The sequence below is a fragment of the Eucalyptus grandis genome, chromosome 5 (genome assembly GCF_016545825.1).
Source record: "Eucalyptus grandis isolate ANBG69807.140 chromosome 5, ASM1654582v1, whole genome shotgun sequence".
Lineage (NCBI taxonomy): Eukaryota > Viridiplantae > Streptophyta > Magnoliopsida > Myrtales > Myrtaceae > Eucalyptus > Eucalyptus grandis.
Window position 1 is genome coordinate 34,794,731 of NC_052616.1, and position 19,907 is coordinate 34,814,637.

Here is a 19,907-nt window from a genome sequence, read left to right on the forward strand (position 1 = left end):
GGGGAACGTTTTTCATAACCCACATACTGCTTGTTTAACCTCTTCTAGGTTGTACTATTCACCCTAACAAAATATAGCATTTGTTTCATCAATTCAACCATATTTCTTTGGGGAGCTTTCCGGCATATGAAAATAACAAGTAAATGAATATTGATAAGTGAGCAGTTAATTTTTTTATAAGAGCTAGTAACTTTTAACATGCCCATGATATTTGGATATAAATCTTGTTAAAACTGTCAAAACGTGTGATGTTTCCATGGACAGAGGAAACGTTGGGACACGTGCGAATTTCCTCTGCAACACATTGTCCGCCGGCATGTCTATTACTCGGTCGGCGACAGCAATGCACACGAGAAGACGTAGCAGGCTTCGGTGCCCAAACGTGGCTTATCTACGAAGCGAACGTGTCCACAGTCCAAAACACTCTGGTTTGCCTCCTCCATTTGCATCTGCTGCATGTTTGTGTTGTGGCAGTGGCGCTGGGAATGGGTCGAGGCCAGGAAGTGAATGTAATGACCCGGGCTCCACTGTATAATATTGTCCGCTTTAAACACTGAGTCCTCACGGCTTTAAAACGCGTCACACATATTAAAGGACCCAAGCCTTATAAAGGCTCCCAAGACTCCCCCCTAAGCGATGTGGGACAAGAGAAATGTCCTTAGCCTCGCTCGTGTATTGCCGTCGGCTCTAATACCATTTGTAAGGACATCACATTCTCCCCCCCTTAAGGCACACGCTGCGGGAGTCGGCTCTGATACCATTTGTAACGACCCGGGCCCACTGTGTGATATTGTCCGCTTTGGACACTGAGTCCTCACGGCTTTAAACGCAAATTGCGTAACCCCAAGATCTCCATAGCTAGAATAAGAACATGCATAATTGAGTAGAAATATTAACGCACCTGTTTTGGGATCCATTGTTCTTGAAGCGGAAGCGGAAACACAATGTTCCACACGCAAGTCCTTCTCCTCTATTGCCCTCCGTATCACTGGCTCAATGAGGCGGCCCCCCTCACGTGTAGCGTTAGGTAAACGCCCATTAGGTGAGGATACATGTGAGAATTAGGGTTAGAGGAGAGACTTGAGCACTATTTATAGAGTTTCCAGCCATTCCCCCTCATTACGGGCCAGGCTCAACTCGACCCACACTAGCGAACACAGATGAAACATTTATCAGAGTAAAGCCAAAATAGCTCCCACTAAACAACAGCATCTTATGATGCTCCTAGGCCCATGCTAATGATATGTCACTCAAATACACACGGGCGTAGGCCTTTAGTTAGTGGATCTACAATCACATCATCTGTGAAAATATATTATATTAAAACATCACCTTTCTGTACCGTTTGCTTTTGGTCAAAAAATTTTGACCACCATATATTTAGACCCCTTGAGATCTTGGTAGTAAATAAATAATACTACAAATTTGTTATCTCAATACAACCGTATGGATCTATCCATAAAGTTAGAACGATCAACTCCATCATGAGGTTCTGGAGCCTAATAGCCCAAGTAACAACCTAAAAGAATGTTACTAACACTGCATACATAGTAGAAGATAACATAGAACTTTATTTACTACACTTCCTACTAACATAAATCTGTATTTCGTTATTGATAGCATGGCATCAGAATAGCCAGCAAAGTTTACATCTAAATACCCTACTAATTGCAAGAATTGAACATGTCTATAAATTAGCATATAATCTCTTGTCTTCTTTAAGTACCTTAAAACCTTCTTGACAGCAACCCAGTGATCATGTCTTGGATTTGATCGATATCTGCCTAGAAGTCCCGTCACAAAGACAACATTTAGTCTAATGCAAATTCGAGCATACATTATACTTTTAAGTGCACTGACACAAGATACTCCATTTAATTAGATTTTCTCAATATCTAAATAAGGACAATGTGATAGATTTAGTCCATCACCTTTAACAACATGAGCAATTCCTGGCTTGCAATAATGTATATTGAATATTTCCAATATACAATCAGCAAATGTCCTCCGAGAAAATCTAATATAATATCGCAAAAACAATTCTTACAGATCTCAGTACAAATGATATAAGATATCTCCATGTCACAACTTGTAAGCAAAATATTATGTACATAAAGTATGAGAAAAAATAAATTTTCTCCTACTAACTTTGCAGTATATTGAATTATTTTGTTATCAATTGAACAAAATAACAACACTATGAAACTTTAATAATATTGTCTGGAAACTTGCTTAAGACCATGAATTAGAACTTTTCAGTCTACACACAAGTTTACTTGAATCTGCTGCAAAATCATCCAGTTGCACAATATAGATTTTGTATCTATTTGGCGTAACTTTATATCAAAATAAGTTATTAATGCCACGTTCACTCTGAAAAAATATTTAAAGAAATTATTATTTCTTCACTATAAACAATCCACCCCTCTTTCAGAGTGAAACCATTATTATCTTTTTTTTATGGCATTTAATCACATACTTAATTGAGAACAAGAAACGTAATTTATATAAGTTGCTAAAACAACCATGTAGTGGATATTGTAATCATGCTCTCACAAATAGACTATATATTATGATGATATAACTGATCGTCTTTCCCTAACAAATCTCCTTAATAAAGCTACAACCACTTCATTCTACACTTGAGAGGTTTAAGAAATTTCATTATAAACTATATCAAAAATAGTACTTTGAACCTCAACAAGTTTAGTCTATGGTATATGAGATTCCATAATTATCTGTATAGGTAAAGACAAAAACATAGTAACCTCCATCATACTATTATCTTTAATAGTCTGAGAGCAGCTATCCTCTACAATTACGTCAATCTTTAGAAACTTTAGAGTACCATAATTCTTGTACCTTCTTTAGCGTCATAAAATCAATACCCCTTTAACAATCTAGATAAGATACAAAATAATTCCGAGTGGATCTGAATTCCAACGCACTTAATATTAGATTAGATAACCTCACTTTTGCATAACACCTCTAAATTTCATATGATTCAAGTAATTTATGTCCAGTCTATAACTCAAAAGAAGTTTATGAAACAACTTTAATAAGAGACACCTTTTGTATATGAAAAAGTTGCTTTCATAATATCAGCCCACAAAAGACCAGATAAATTAGTCTTACTAATCATACTCATCACCATGTTCAATATGGTGCATTTATGTCTTTTGACCAAATCTTTTTGTCAGAATTTTCAGGTATAGTAATTAAATTACCACCCCAGAATCTACCAAGTATTTGACAAATGACCCTTTAAGCTATTTCGCATTATCATACTTGCCAAAATACTCACGGCCACTGTTAAGCCTAACAACCTTTTAAGACCTTTATCTCGGTCATTTTCCTTAAACAGAAAACTTTCAGAAACAACATTTTAATCATATACGAGATGTACATGTCATTAGGACTTAAACACAATCTTTTGCAAATATATCCTAATTTCAATATCAAATAAGACATAATTTCAAGCAACTAAGGCTTCCATCATCTTATAGCAGTGCAGTATGCAGGCAAACCTCTTTTCAAGTGTTCCAGAATGGAACGCTTCATGGACAGTAAGCAAATTCAATTGCTCTTTTCTCAAGCAACAAATCATATGTCCACAACTTAAAATTTGAAATAGTAAAAACCTCAATAATAATAAAGTTATTAATTACAGAAAATGTGACTGAAAACCAAGCAATGTATATAATTAGCATCATGTGAGCACTGTGTAACTTGACATACAAGTACACATCCAGAGAGTTACATGCATAATCATATAATCACCTTTGGGCAGAATACATGACATGCAGTTGTACACTCCCCACATGATAGCGGTTATGAGAATATATTCCAATTCTTCGTGAATTCATCACCTTTGGGCATATGAATCACTAGAATCAGTCACTCCTCCACCATACTATCATGTATCCATTCATGAACCAATACACAATCACCTCCTTTGGGAGTATGACTACGCATTAGACCAGGAGACATCCCCATCATCATATGAGACCGAAATTTCTCAAACCCAATCAAGTGTGCCACTTTGGCAGTCACAACTCAATTGAATCCTTGAAACTCTCTCATACCAGGGATATAATCTTTACATCTCACATACATCATATACATGTGATTTAACTTTAGTGATAGGGGCATCATATCACTCAAATCACATGTCATGCCAATTACATTGCTTTATTCATTAATAAAATACAATAAATTTTTAATTTTTATTAATAAATCACAGTTTTATAATGTTTATGTGATAACATACCAGTAATCCAACACATGTATTTCCAAGAACACAGAAAATACAAGAAAAATACGCGAAAATACACCAAAAATTCACGTATTTAGGGCTTTGTATGTATTTTCACATCCATAAAATCATCAAACATATAAAATAAATATACCATGACGTAGGAAATAATCATACGAGTCCATCGCCACCGGCCAGGCGTGAATCGAAGCCTCCACGTGCCCACACGCGCCGCCTGAGTGCGCGACGCGTGGAGAACATGCGTAGCGCGTGTTCGACGCGTAGGAGGCGCGTGGCCGCGCGTGGGGGCGCGTGCGGCCTCGTCCGGCGACGCGGCGCCCACAGTTTTCTTCGTCTCGTCGAGCCCAATCCGAATATATAATTTAATTTAATTTAATTTTTATTGAACGAAAAGTCTCGAAAATCACAAATTATAGCAAGATCCGTACTAATTAGGGCTAATCCGTACAAATTAGGGCAAAATCCTTTGCGTTCGTGTTCTAAGGTTATGGAGGCTCTGATACCACATGTTAAACACAAATTGCGTAACCCCAAGATCTCCATAGCTAGAATAAGAATATGCATAATTGAGTAGAAAGATTAACGCACCTGTTTTGGGATCCATTGTTCTTGAAGCGGAAGCGGAAACACAATATTCCACGCGCAAGTCCTTCTCCTTTATTGCCCTCCGTATCACTGGCTCAATGAGGCGGCCCCCCTCACGTGTAGCGTTAGGTAAACGCCCCTTAGGTGAGGATACAGGTAAGAATTAGGGTTATATGAGAGACTTGAGCACTATTTATAGAGTTTCTAGCCAGTCCCCCTCATTACGGGCCAGACTCAACTCGGCCCACACTAGCCAGCCCATATTAAACTAATTAAGAAACATTCTATCTCACTTTAGACCAGCCTTGTTTTACGGTAACCGTAAAAACAGTAAATTACAATATTAATTAATTTAGTCCACAATAGGAAAACTCTTACAGTGAAGACTCGGACTGATCCCGAAGTCGAAATACAGGTTTTAAATTCGCTTCTCTCTTTTTTACTGTTAATTGAATGGGGTTTGCTAGTTGGTGGCGGAGGGTAGTGAACGAGTGAGCTTGCTGTGGGGTTTTAATTGCAGGAAAGGGGGAAGATCTTCTTCTTCTATAGGCCCAAGGTGGAGAGAGAAGCAGCCCACAACGACGACGACGTGCAGCGCCTTTACATAGTCCTCTGTCCTGAGTTCGGCAAGTGGCCTGTAGAGGAGAAGCAAGATCCCCACTCCGGCAAGGAAGGCTCCGACCCCAATTCCATCGACAAGGCCACCGTGGAAGGTGGCCATGGTAGCCAGGTAATGATGGTCATGAGAACCACATGACCCGACAACTTGCCTATGATCACGTCCCGATATCACAAGCTCTTTGTAAATGCCGAACGCAGGAGGTGAACATCGAGAAGCAGGCGCTGTTGAGGTAGATAGTGATGGGGAAGAAGAGTCTTCCGGACCCGAGCAAACGGAGCCGACCCCAATGGGGATTTGTTGAGATGGTGACCACCAAGATCGATGATGTCAAGTCGGCTCTTAAAGTAGGTGCGCTGCTTCTTCTCCTCCTCTTCTCTCTCTCTCTCTCTCTCTCTCTCTCTCTCTCTCTCTCTCTCTCTCTCTCTCTCTCTCTCTCTGTGATTGAAGTAGAATTTGTTGCTTCTTGCAAAGGAATACGAGACCTCCACAAGGGGACACCACCACACAGCTGCGGCCAGAGCGTTGGGGGAGGGAGTGTACCGCATACTTAGACACAAATCCAAGGGGAAGAAAACGCACACGCATCTCATATACAAGCTCGAATTCCCTTCGGAAGATGAGAAGCAGGAGCCCCAGGAGTCGCTCAACGTCGAAAGAGAAGGGTCCTTCCTCATCCAGATCAAGAACCCCGACCAGCACGGGGCAGGTGTTGGATATATGCCCTAAAGCTACTATGTAATAGTTACATATTAGGGATTTCAGTTGTACTTGCATTATTATCATTTAATTAATGGCAATGACGTATTCATTCATTTGTCCAATTATTTTATATTTATGAATGATTCCATAAGATCAGTTGCAACTAGACCTATTCTTGAGGCGTTAATAATATATGTGACAGGTTGATAATTAGACTAAATCTTTAAATCGTTCCCGGTCGATGGATTATTGAATGGATATTAATAATCCTGTTGAGACCGGTGTGTTCTTAACTTCACCATTAAGTATTGGATACTTAAGGGAATGATGAGTCACATGTCATTGGGTATTATGATACCTGAGTTAGAACATAGGTGTTTGTATTAGACAAGTTCACTGAACGTGATGCATATGAAATGATTAGCGACATGGAAGCTTTTAGCTTGGTCAATGTCTAATTGTTCATGATTTGGTCTTGTGTAAATAATCCTTAGACCTGAGGTACAGTGTTAACTTGTGTATTGAACAACTATGGTTCACAAGTGCACATAATGCCGGATTGTTGATCCGTATTTATATATGATGGTTATAGTTTGTTTATATACGAAGTTACACGTGTGCGCAATATGGAATCTGTCTCATTAAATGCAATGTATAAAAATGATGTCCTATGCAATCTAATTATGACACTGCATTGAAATCCTCGGCCAAGGTTGTAATCGAGAATAAATTGTTTATGTCTCAAATAAAATGCATGTCAATTAGATTTGTGCATATGATTGAATTAATAACTTGACTAATATTCCGTGGTTTTTGTTTGATCGAGACATAGTAAGATAGAGGGATTGAATTACACTGTAGCCAAAGCTGACAGGTTCATTATGTTCTTAAAATATTCACATTATATGGGTAGCCATGACATATTGCTAGATGTCAATCGTGGCTTGTAGGACCTAAAAGATTAATCGGGACAATTAATTCTTTTGGAAGTACTAATGTGTTAGTGTAAGTCTTACTACTAGTTTAGTGATGAACCTAAGGATGTCACACACCATAAACAATTAGGATGACGTAGAACAAGAGAGAAATATTATTGCAAATGTGTTTGCAATTACTGCAATCGAATTGAGTCGATTTGAAATTAAATTAAATGAGATTTAATTTAATTTGTATTATAGTCACGAGCCTACGTGCATATGATGCACACGCATGCCCAAAGTGAATACATATTAATGTATTCCAAATGCACATATAAAGAATAAGCCCTTTTTATTTTTATGAAAAAGGGGTTTGATTAATTAATTTTTATTTAATTAATTAATTAAAGTAAACGTGTGTAAAGTGGTTTTATTTTATATAAAAAAAATAAAGCTTCGTGCATGTGCATCAGCAACCGCTGACCATCCATGCACGAATGGATGGTCAGCAACCACTGACCATCATGCCAAGATTGTGCATGAGCGGTTGCTCATGCACGATCGTTTGCTACGGACGATCCATCGATCAGCAACCGTTGCTGGTTGGTTTTATTTTTAAAAATTAGAGTTGAGGGACGAGAGTTAAAAGGGCTGTTGAAAAACAGAGAAAAGTGTGCGTGTGTTTTGTGTTTAAGAAACACAAGAGGGGGCTGCTAAAATAGAGAGAAAATGGGTGTTTTGTTTTGGGTTTTTGAGACACGAGAGAAATAGAGATTCTCTCTAGTTCGGGCCGTGACTAAAACATTAAGAATAGGCGGATTGTCTTCACGAGATTGCTAGCATAATCATCGTGGTGAATATCTGAAAGTTCTCTCTTCCGTTCGACGTTCGTTGTTGGTGTGTCTGAACTAGAGGTCTGACACTTGTGGGACTCGAATTGAAGAACATCCGAACCGATTCGTTTTCAAAGCGCTTTGAGAGGTAATTTGTTTAACTCCCTTTTTATATTCAGATTTTTTATTAAAACGCATGAATAACACCTTAGGAGAATCATGTATAAAATATATCTTGGTTTCTGCTGCGTTATTTTGTTAATTTTTCTCATACATGATTCATGAAACCCCAATAGTGGTATCAGAGCCAACCTTAGGCGTTTTTCGTGCGTTTAATTGATTTATAGTTAAATATATTTTTGCATTTTAATGGCCAATTTATTTTTGTTAAGAGAATTGGTTCTCTTGTTCTTATGTGGCCTATAGAAGTTGATTAATTTATGTGATAAATTTAATCAACTAAGCAAAAATTAGAACTAAATCAATTTTGAATAAAAAATCCGTAACTTGTTATAATTTGTATTTATATTCTGTGAATGTTTCGTGATTGTGAATTTAAAGTTGACAACACAACTTCCATTCAGAATCACGCTCGTGAAATTCGTTTCATCGATTTTGATTTCTTGACGTGGTTTGCATTGTTCGACTTAAATTTGATTAAATGCAGAATTTTATCTTTGCCTTCCGGAGCTTTAAATTTTGAATTTATGGCTCGCAAGGAAGGGTGGTGATCATGGAAAAATCCCTAATATATGATTGTTGTATGGATGAATGTATGATGATTACAGGTATTCATTTTTGGGGTTGTAATTATTAAATGGAGGTTGCGTCCTTCCTTTTATTTTATTTTAATTTTTCATGAAATGTAATTTTAGTTTAGTTTAGAATTTCAATTGTTGATGTAAATACTACAAGAGAAGAGTAGCCATTGGAGGAGCCATTAAACCAGTGAGCTCTCTAGGCCCGGTCATTGAAGAGTTCAAAGATTGAAGAAAAAGGGAAGAGCAGGTCCATATTATTAAAACATTAAAATGGCTAAATGGGTCTCTTTGGCTCGAGACTCATTGAACCATAATTCCATGATCACCACATAGGATAGATGTTTATGTGATATCTATTTATTTATTGTGTTTATGTTATCATGCATGTTAAACCGATTAATGTGCAAAGTGAGACCATAAATAACGACCAAAATCTCCTTATTAATAATATTAAGTCAAAACGGGTTTTGGACTCGTGGCCTTCCATCGTCGTGGTTTGATCCAATATTTTAGTGGTTAACTGACCGGCTATTGATACATAGGGGTTAATTACCATTCATAATATTGGACACTCCATTATGCATGTGATGTTGTGGGGTTGGAGCCAAATGATTTCTAATAACTGTCAGGTGAGGAAATCATTTGTGTTTTCAATACTTACATTAGACGATGGGTTAGACTTAACTATGATCATGATGCCAATAACTGTTAGGTGAGGCTTTCATGGTCTAGAGGCCAAAGTTATGATTGGGACTCGCATATGATGCGTTGAACAAGCTAGTTCACTCACTAAGTTCATAGGACACCAATAACTGTTAGGTGAGGTGGACTTTGGGCTAGTGGGGCTCCAATCCCACTAGTAATCTTTACCCAACAAAGATTACCACTTCCCATCTTAAGGAGTATGGGATTCGAATATAAATTTAATGGGAGGATCTATTTCATTTAAAGACCAAAATGAAATAGTTATTATGAAAAGTACAACGGCTAACAATTTATTTTTTTGCAACATATATATATTATTACTCTGAAAAATGGTGACCACAAACCCACTCGCTTCTATACTTGACAAGAATTGTTTGACTGGACCCAATTTCACTGACTGGGTGAAGAATTTGAGAATTGTTCTCAATTCAGAAAAAAAAATTGGGTATGTGCTTGATGAAATGATGCCAACCTCCTTTCCTAAGGGTGGGACCCAAGAGGAACGTGTCACTTATGATGAGTGGCGTGACGATGATTTAAAAATTAGGTCATATATGCTTGCTTCAATGAACAATGAATTACATAAGAACTATGAATCTATGGAAGATGCTAGGTCGATCATTTTGCATTTAAAGGAATATTTTGATGAGGATGGTCGAACCTCTAGATATGAGATATCTAAGGCATTGTACCATATGAGGATGGCTGAAGGATCATCAGTTAATGATCATGCTTTGAAAATGATCTGGCACATTGAAGAATTGACTAGGCTGAATCTTGTTATGGACAACGAGTTAGCTGTGGATTTGATCCTCCAATCTTTACCCAGTTCTTTCTCTGGTTTTGTCCAAAACTTCCACATGCATAAAATGGAGAAAACTCTCGCTGAGTTACATAGCATGCTGGTAATTTATGAGAAGGAAATGCACAACACGAGATCAAATGTAGTGGCTATGGCTAAGGCTTCTTCTTCAAAGGGTAAGACCGTTTTGAAGAAAAAGAATAAATGGAAGAAGCCTGCCAAACCTGTTGTGCAACCAAAACCCAAGATTGATAAAGGGAAATGTCATTACTGTGGTGTCAGAGGGCACTGGAGGAGGAACTGTAGGAAGTACCTCACAAGCTTGAAGGTTAAGCCCAAGGACCAACCTTATGAAGGTATTGTGTCTATGCTTATTGAAACTAATCTTATGGTTAGTGCTGAATCCAGCTCATGGGTTCTAGATTCTGCTGCAACTTTACATATTTGTATGTCTTTACAGAATTTGGAAATAAGCAGGATGCTATGGCGAAATGAGATTGTCTTGACATTTGCCAATGGAGCAAGAGTTACTGCATTAGCTATAGGGACTTTTCGTTTATGTTTGCCTTCTGGACATGTATTGGTTTTAAAGAACTGTTTGCATTATAAGAATGATGTTAGGAACATCATTTCTATACCTCGTTTGGATAAAGAGAATTATGAATTTTCTTTTGCTGATGATGTATGTTCTATTTATCATAATAGAATATGTGTTGGTTCTAGCTTATTAACCAACAATATTTATACCATTACAATGTCCAGTAATGCGATTACCAATGTCAATAAGCAAAATAGAATTGATATAAATGCCATAACTAATAAACGTCCTAGAGACGGTCCAAATAAAAAGTATGTTTGGCATCTTCAATTAGGTTATATTGGAGAAGACAGAATTAACAAGTTGAGTAATGATGGATACATTGATCCTTCAAATTTTGAGTCATACTCGACTTGTGAGGCATGTCTTCTAGGAAAAATGACCAAAGCGCCTTTTGTTGGACAAAATGCGTGAGCTGCTAATATATTAGAATTAATACATACAGATGTATGTGAACCAATTAATGAAACTGCTAGTGGTGGTTATAATTACTTCATTACCTTCACCGATGATCAGTCACGGTATGGTTATTTATACCTCATGAAGTATAAATCTGAATCATTTGAAAAGTTCAAGGAATTCAAGACTGAAGTTGAGAAACAAACAGGAAAATGTATCAAGGCTCTTCGATCGGATCGAGGAGGTGAATACCTTAGTACTGAATTCCTGGACTATCTTAAAGAGAATGGCATTTCATCATAATGGACACCTCCTGAAACTCCAGAACATAATGGTTTATCTGAATGAAGAAATCGTACTTTATTAGATATAGTGCGATATATGATGAGTTACACCGATTTGCTAATATCCCTTTGGGGATATGTCCTTGAGATAGCTGTGTATATATTGACCAGAGTGCCGTCCAAATCTATTCCAACTACGCCCTATGAGATATGGCATAGTAGGAAACCTAATCTTAATCATATTAAGATTTGGGGTTGTCTAGCTTTCGTGAAAAAGCTAAAAATGGAAAAATTGGAAGCAAGATCTGACCAAGGTCGCTTCATCAAATATCCAAAGGAAACTCTTGGATATTATTTCTATTTTCATTCGGACCAAAGAATTTTGGTGAGCAAGCATGCTTCTTTTCTGGAGAATCAGTTCTTCCAGGAATGTGGTGCTGGGCGGAAAATAGTCTTACAAGAAGAAAATAATGAAGTACCAAACAACCAAGTTCAGATACCAATCTCTAATTCAGTGGGAGCTTCTGATACACAACCTCTTAGGAGAAGTGCGAGAACGTCTCGCCCACCTGCTCGTTATAGACACTCGGTTGATCATATTGAACCATTATTCATTATGAATGATAATGATCAACCTGGTGATCCTAAAACCTATGAGGAGGCGATGTCAGACATCGATTCTGGTAAATGGCTAGAAGCCATGAAATCCGAAATGGATTCAATGTATTCCAATGAAGTTTGGACCTTAATTGACCTGCCTAATGGTATTATACCAATTGGCTGTAAATGGATCTTCAAGAGGAAGATGAATGCTGAAGGTCAAATTGGAACTTTCAAAGCATGGCTGGTGGCGAAAGGATATCGTCAGAAAGAAGAAATTGATTATAACGAAACCTTCTCACTTGTGGCCATGCTAAAATCCATTTGGATTATGTTGGCTATAGCTGCACACCTTGATTATGAGATATTCCAAATGGATGTCAAAACGGCTTTTCTAAATGGTTTTCTCGATAAAGGACATCTATATAGAACAGCCACAGGGTTTTGAATCCAATAGTGAAAAACGGAAGGTGTGTAAATTTAAGAGATCCATTTATGGACTCAAACAAGCTTCCAAAAGTTGGAATATCCATTTTGATGAGGTAGTCAAATCGTTTGGCTTCATCAAAAATCCGGATGAACCTTGTGTATACAAGAAGATCAGTGGGAGTGCAATTGCATTTTTAGTTTTGTATGTCGATGATATACTTTTGATTGGAAATGATCTACCAATGATATCATCGATAAAACTATTCTTGTCACAGAAATTCTCCATGAAAGATTTAGGAGAGGCAACCTACATTTTAGGTATCAAGATCTATAAAGATTGATCAAAACGATTGATTGGCCTCTCACAGTCTACGTACATAGACAAAGTGTTAACACGTTTTAACATGCAATGTTCCAAGAGAGGATTATTGCCTTTTAGGCAAGGGATCCATCTTTCTAAGGAGATGTGTCCCAACACTCCTGAAGAAAGAGAGCGGATGGCGAAGATACCATATGCATCTGCTATTGGAAGCATAATATATGCTATGCCATGTACTAGACCTGATATTGCGCATGTTGTAAGCATTACTAGCATATATTAGTTTGATCCAGGAGAAGTGCACTGGATAGAAGTCAAGAATATTTTTAAGTACTTGCGAAGGACTAAAGATTTATTCTTGATGTATGGAGAAGAAGAATTTAAAGTTGTAGCTTATACTGATTCCGATTTTCAATCAGATCCTAATGATTATAAGTCTACGTTTGGGTTTGTCTTTACATTCAATGGTGGTGCAGTTAGTTCGAAAAGTTTCGAACAAAGCATAACTGCCGATTCCACCACTAAGGCAGAGTATGTAGCTGCTTCTGAAGCAGCAAAGGAAGCTGCTTGGATGAAGAAGTTTATTTATAAACTTGGAGTCGTTCCTTCAATTGAGCAACCGATTACATTGTTTTGTGACAACAATGGGGCTATAGCTCAAGCTAAGGAACCAAGGTCTCACTAGAAGTCCAAGCACATTGAGAGACGCTTCCATCTCATCAGAGAAATTGTTGGGAGAGGTGATATTGCATTGCAGAAAATTGCCTCAGCAAAAAAACGTGGCGAGATCCCTTCACTAAGGCCTTACCTCGCCTTCTTTTGAAAGACATATTGACAAAATGGGTTTGAGGTACCAGACAAGTTGGCTTTAGTGCAAGTGGGAGATTGTTGGATATATGCCCTAAAGCTACTATGTAATAGTTACATATTAGGAATTTCAGTTGTACTTTCATTATTATTATTTAATTAATGGCAATGACGTATTCATCCATGTGTCCAATTATTTTATATTTATGAATGATTCCATAAGATCAGTTGCAACTAGACCTATTCTTGAGACGTTAAGAATATATGTAATGGTTTCATAGTTAAATTGAATCTTTAAATCGTTCCCGGTTGATGGATTATTGAATGGATAGTAATAATCCTGTTGAGACCAGTGTGTTCTTAACTTCGCCATTAAGTATTGGATACTTAAGGGAATGACGAGTCACATGTCATTGGGTATTATGATGCCTGAGTTAGAATACAGGTGTTTATATTAGACAAGTTCACTGAACATGACGCATATGGAACGATTAGCGACATGGAAGCTTTTAGCTTGGTCAATGTCTAATTGTTCATGCTTTTGTCTTGTGTAAATAATCCTTAGACCTGAGGTACATTGTTAACTTGTGTATTGAACAACTATGGTTCACGGGTGCACATAATGCCGAATCGTTGATCTGATGGTTATAGTTTGTTTATATACGAAGTTACACGTGTGCGCAATATGGAATCCGTCTCCTTGTTAAATGCAAGATATAAAAATGATGTCCTATGCAATCTAATTATGACACTGCATTGAAATCCTCAGCCGGGGTTGTAACCGAGAATAAATTGTTTATGTCTCAAATAAAATGCATGTAAATTAGATTTATGCATATGATCGAATTAATAACTTGACTAATATTCCATGGTTTTTGTTTGATCGGGACATAGTAAGACAGAGGGATTGAATTACACTGTAGCCAAAGCTGATAGGTTCATTATGTTCTTAAAGTATTCACAGTATATGGGTAGCCATGACATATTCAATCGTGGCTTGTAGGACCTAAAAGATTAATCGGGACAATTAATTCTTTTGGAAGTACTAATGTGTTAGTGCAAGTCTTACTACCAGCTTAGTGATGAACCTAGGGATGTCACACAACATAAACAATTAGGATGACATAGAACAAGAGATAAATATTATTGCAAATGTGTTTGCAATTACTGCAATCGAATTGAGTCGATTTGAAATCAAATTAATTTAATTTAATTTGTATTATAGTCACAAGCCTACGTGCATATGATGCACACGCATGCCCAAAGTGAGTACATATTAATGTATTCCAAATGCACATATAAAGAATAAGTCCTTTTTATTTTTATGAAAAAGGGGTTTGATTAATTAATTTTTATTTAATTAATTAATTAAAGTGCACATGTGCAAAGTGGTTTTATTTTATATAAAAAAAAAATTAAAGCTTCGTGCATGTGGACGATGCTTTAAATCGTGCACATGCACGAAATCGTGCACATGGTCAGCGGTTGTTGACCATCATGCACGAAGCATTGATGGTCAACAACCGCTGACCATCGTCTGCTGTGGACGATCAGCAACCGTTGCTGGTCGGTTTTATTTTTAAAAAGTAGAGTTGAGGGACGAGAGTTAAAAGGGTTTTGAAAAATAGAGAAAAAAAGTGTGCGTGTGTTTTGCGTTTAGGAAACACGAAGGGGCTGCTAAAATAGAGAGAAAATGGGTGTTTTGTTTTGGGTTTTTGAGACACGAGACAAATAGAGATTCTCTCCAGTTCGGGCCGTGACTAAAACATTAAGAATACAGCGAACTGTCTTCACGAGATTGTTAGCACGATCATCGTGGTGAATATCCGAAAGTTCTCTCTTCCGTTCAACGTTCGTTGTTGGTGTGTCTGAACTAGAGGTCCGACACTTGTGGGACTCGAACTGTAGAACATCCGAACCGATTCGTTTTCAAAGCGCGCTTCGAGAGATAATTCGTTTAACTCCCTTTTTATATTCAGATTTTTTATTAAAACGCACGAATAACGCCTTAGAAGAATCATGTATAAAATATATCTTTGTTTCCACTGCATTATTTTGTTAATTTTTCTCATACATGATTCATGAAACCCCAACAGCAGCCCTTCCCGGTTCGGGGGAGGGAGAATTATCAAAAAATAAACCTATTGCAATTGTGTGAATTCAGTCCTAAACTTTTTTTTTTTTTTTGGCCAATTTAGTCCTAAACCTTTTACAATTGTGTCAATTCAGTCCATCCGGCCAAAATTGGCTGGCCGGCGCTGATGTGGACACCGGCTGGGGACAGTTGACCGGCAAATGCTGATGTGGCAATTTTAAAATATTTTTTAATACTTTTTTCGAATTTTTTATTTTTTAATTTTTTTTGAATTTTTGAATTTTTTTTTTTGTCATCTTCTTCTTCCTCTGGCAGGCGTCGGCCGGCCAAAGGCGAGGGCCGGCGAGGTCAGCCTCGCCGCCCACTGGCGAGGCTCGCCCCCGCCGGCCGTTGGCTAGGGCAAGCCTCGCCCGAAATGGCGAGGCCGCCGTCATCACATCTCGGCGAGGCTCGGCCTCGCCCGACCATGGGGAGGTCGAGCCTCGCCGTCCCTAGGCGAGGAGTCTCGCCGGCCATTGGCGAGGTCGACCCTTTCCTTGGCTGGGTGAGGCGTTCCCCTCCGTCTCCTCCGCTCCGTCCACTTGCATATAAAGGTGCGCGCATCAGGCTGCCGGATTCGATTGAATCGAAGAGAAAACCCTAATCACGAACTAGTAGAGAGAGAGAGAGAGAGAGAGAGAGAGAGAGAGAGAGAGAGAGAGTGGTCGTGCTCGCGAGGGATAGAGAGAGAGAGAGAGTAGAGAGAGAATGTCTGCGACGGGCAGCGGTGGCAGCGGTCAAGAGGAGGACAAGAAGCCTTCGCACAGCCAAGGCGAGGGTCGACCTCGCCGACTCCTCGCCCAGGGACGGCGAGGCTCGACCTCGCCATGGTGGGTGAGGCCGAGCCTCGCCGGATGTGGCGACAGCGGCCTCGCCGTCGCCGGGCGAGGCTCGCCGTCGGGCGGGCGGGGGCGGAGTCTCGCCAGTGGCCGGCCGGTGCCGGCTAGAGGAAAAAGAAGATGGGAACAAAAAAGAAGAAAAAAATTTTAAAATTCGAAAAAAATTTAAAAAAATTATTAAAAAATCGTTCGTCGGCTGGCCGGCGTCGACATCAGCGCCAACTGGCCAATTTTGGCTAGATAGACTGAATTGGCACAATTGTAAAAGGTTTAGGATTAAATTGGCCCAAAAAAAGTTTAGGACTGAATTGGCACAATTGCAATAGGTTTAGGATTTTTTTGGTAATTCTCCCGTTTAGGGGACTCCAGAGCAAGCGCAAGGCGGTGTTTTTTTCCCTGCCACCTATAGGGATAGTTCAGGCAACTGAGGTACAGATCGGCCGACCCGCCTGACTTCCTGAACTACGAAGGGTGTGAGTTTCTGCTGATATCGGCATCGGACGACATAGAGGAGGAGCTAGGGTTAGAGCTCAAAGCGGAAGGAGAGCCCGATCCCTCCTGTTCCGACCTGCTCGAGACATTCGGGAAACTGCACCCGTGGATGCCCTCCTCGGGGGCACTGGGTCTGAATTTCAATCTTTCTGGCACTTTTTGGTCAGTGTTTAACTAGGAGGATCCGTTTCACGTTTCCACTGCAGTTGGGCATGTGTAATATATTTGGTACCTCTGATGTCAATCTTGCAATATAATCTAATTTCATCAGCCCAAATGGCTCTAACCTACTTAGGAATGATAATGATGATTGCATGGCCTAAGTAATGGAAATGGCAATTCCAAGAAGTCGGTAAAATCACAATTCTATGATTCACATATGGATCCAAACATCAGAAAAGGGATTGGCCTTTTGGAATTGCAATCACGTTCAAGATCATTCAGGCAAACCAAACATTCACATAGGCAGGTGGACTCAAACCTAAAGCACGTGGACGATGAGGGAGAGGGAGAGAGATTGAGAGTATAGCGGTTTGCGAACGGGAAGAGTTTGCGAGCTTGTCGAATTTGGAGATGGGTGACAGCCGTATACAGCAGTAGACTCTTTGGGGATATTTTATAGTGTCCTTTCACAAATTTTTCAAAATTTCATTTTATTATTGGATCGATGTGTTGTCTACTACTCAACGGCACAAGATAGAAATCAATAAAGAAAAGCTTAGGTATTTGCTACCTAAAAAAGAGGAACAAAAAAAGGGGGAGGTTACGGGCTATGTTACGATAAATTCATGAAATTGAGCTAATTGGACTTATTAAGAACTGCATTTCTAGAATTCTGTAGAGTAATTTTTACATACGCCTAGCATTGTTTATTGTATTTCATAGAGTAATCTAACCATGCCTAGTTAGACGTCAATTGGCTCTTATGGCAGAAGTTCTAGCTATGTGGGAAAGCCCTCTCTTGGAATTGGATGAAGCTTCGTCACCTGAGTCAATTATCCCTTATTTGTTTTTGAAGGTATAAAGAATATTTGGCTACACAACCACCATATTGTATCAATTCCACCGTCCTCTATGACACTAGCCACAACGTTGACATGCTTCGAAAAAGACAAGGGATTAGTTACTTTTTGTGATATTATTGATTGTACGAAATTCCTTGTTTTAATTCACTCATTCATACTTGTTTTCATTGATTGTGTTGTTTCTATACACTTGCAATTTTTTTTTTAAAACCATCTCGTGATGTTTCATAAATGTTTTGATATAAAAATAGCTTCTACTTTTAGGATGACTCATGGAAATTGCGTTAGTATGACTTGATCTAGGGAAAAAAATTGCATTTGGACAATCACAGTATTTTGTTCTAAAAAGTTCTTGCACAGTGTGCGGATTTTCAATCAATGGAAAAAGAAAGAAAAAGAGAAATATATGAGAGCCACTTTTGTCTCCTTTGGACCAGGACCTAGTATAGCCCTTTTTCACCCGGGCCACTTCCTTTGGACTAGGGCCTAGTACAGCCCTTTCTTAACCGGGCCACTTCCTTGGCTCTAGCCTTGCGGCGGCGGCGGCGGCGGCAACGCGGGCCCCGGGGGGGGTGGGGTTTGGGGGCGATGGTGGCAACTGTGATTATCGTTATTTTCCTTAAAACACATAGAAAGATTTGGCGTTATTATAATAGAATCACAAAACAATACTATCACGATGTAAACTGGAAAGAATTGACATATTGTGAAGCTAATTTATAAGATTTTACAGAAAAATCATATCTAATAAGTGACTTTGTTACTAATTATTGTGCTATTCAGTGAAGAATAACAAGAATGTTATATTGTCCATGTTAATATAAAATAAAATAATCATATTTTAGGCATAAATGACTTTTAACATGTCGCGTTATTAATTGACTCGAGAAGATGTAGCTGAAGTACTTTTAACTGAATATAATATGACATGTTGTCTATACGTGTATGATTGGTTCATTCCAATAGTATGAGTATTTTTATGTAAGTTAAATGCATTGGAGACAATTTTTTTTTTTAATTGAAAAGCACATATGTGAGTATATTTCACGTAAAGTGAGCATTTTACTGATGGAGTTCTTCCCCAACTAATGAATATAGTATCACCGAATATTGACACAAGCCATTGTTATACTATGGTAAGGCGTTACAATTGCAAATTGTTTCTATGTAATCTGATATGGACAACGAATTCTTCCAAAAATTAAGCCAAAAAAAAAAGGAGTTCAAATTTGTAATTTTGATAATTTTCCTATATTATTTAATTGCATTTAAATAATGATGCTCACTTATAAAGCACTTCAATTAATGAGTAAAGCCACAACAGCTAAATTTCATTTAACAAAGCACTTTACACGAGACATGTTCTGTCCATTTAACAATTGAGATATATTAAAGTTTATTTTTTTGAAAATTATTTAAGGGGTCGATAATTTGACTGTGGGCCCCATATGAAAGGAAACTAATGCTTTATTTGTTTTGTGGAAAATAAATAATTTTCAAAATAATTTCCTAAAAATGATTGCTCGTTTTGCTTATAAAAATAAATGAACAAAAAATATTTTCATCACCAACGATAATATTTAGACATAAATTATTATTAATAATGAAAATATTTTCCATTGACTAGCTATTTGAAGAGATACAGACAATCATTTTTTTGAAAAATATTTTTAAAATTATTTGTTTTCTGTAAAATAAACCATCTTTATTGATGTGTCAATATTTACAAGTCATCCAACCGTCTCTTGACATTTCTCCTAAAAGTAGACAGGCGTTTATCC

At 38.1% G+C, this 19,907-nt stretch overlaps 1 pseudogene; it reads left to right on the plus strand.

Moving 5' to 3' along the window:
• Nucleotides 1-485: 485 nt before the first annotated feature.
• Nucleotides 486-17,279, plus strand: LOC104446820 (annotated as a pseudogene).
• The last annotated feature ends 2,628 nt before the right edge of the window (nucleotides 17,280-19,907 follow it).